Raw genomic sequence first — 598 nt, forward strand, 5'->3', positions numbered from 1 at the left:
ATGCACAGAGTCGTGATAAAGGAGTCAGTTTACGAATTGAATTTTTTAGGCGAATTTTCGGGTGTTGTTAGCTAATCGGTGATATTTCAGGTGTTTTTGAATTGAAGCTGCCCGACTCGTACCTTATGTTTCACGATAGAAGAGCATCTAATATGAAATTGCATGTTTTATCTCTTTGAGCTGAAACATCTGTGATCATTTTGCGCTGTGTCAACTGATTTTGGAAGCATCTTCGCGATATCCGTACATCTCATGATATTAAGCTCAATTAGCGAAATATTAAAGTCCTGCCGTCGATTTCTTGGCACTTGCTATAGGCGTAAATCAATATATTGACTTGATGGTGTAGTGCATGGTTAATACGTATCATTATAGCGGATGGTGGCAGACACCATCCGCTATGTAGGAAGAGGCATGGTTGACTTGAGTGAAGTTGCAACTTGATCCTTCGGTAACTTAATGGTAAAGTCGAGCGGAACAAAGTACAGTTGGGACTTGCATTGTTGTCACGTCTGGTTTATTCTGCGAGAAGATGAAATAGATCGACATCGAAGTCTTGATACCATTGCGCACTAAATGCTGAAAGTTGGATCTTGAG

The sequence above is a fragment of the Plasmopara halstedii genome (assembly GCF_900000015.1).
Source record: "Plasmopara halstedii genome assembly, contig: Scaffold_2386, whole genome shotgun sequence".
Classification (NCBI taxonomy): Eukaryota; Oomycota; class Peronosporomycetes; order Peronosporales; family Peronosporaceae; genus Plasmopara; species Plasmopara halstedii.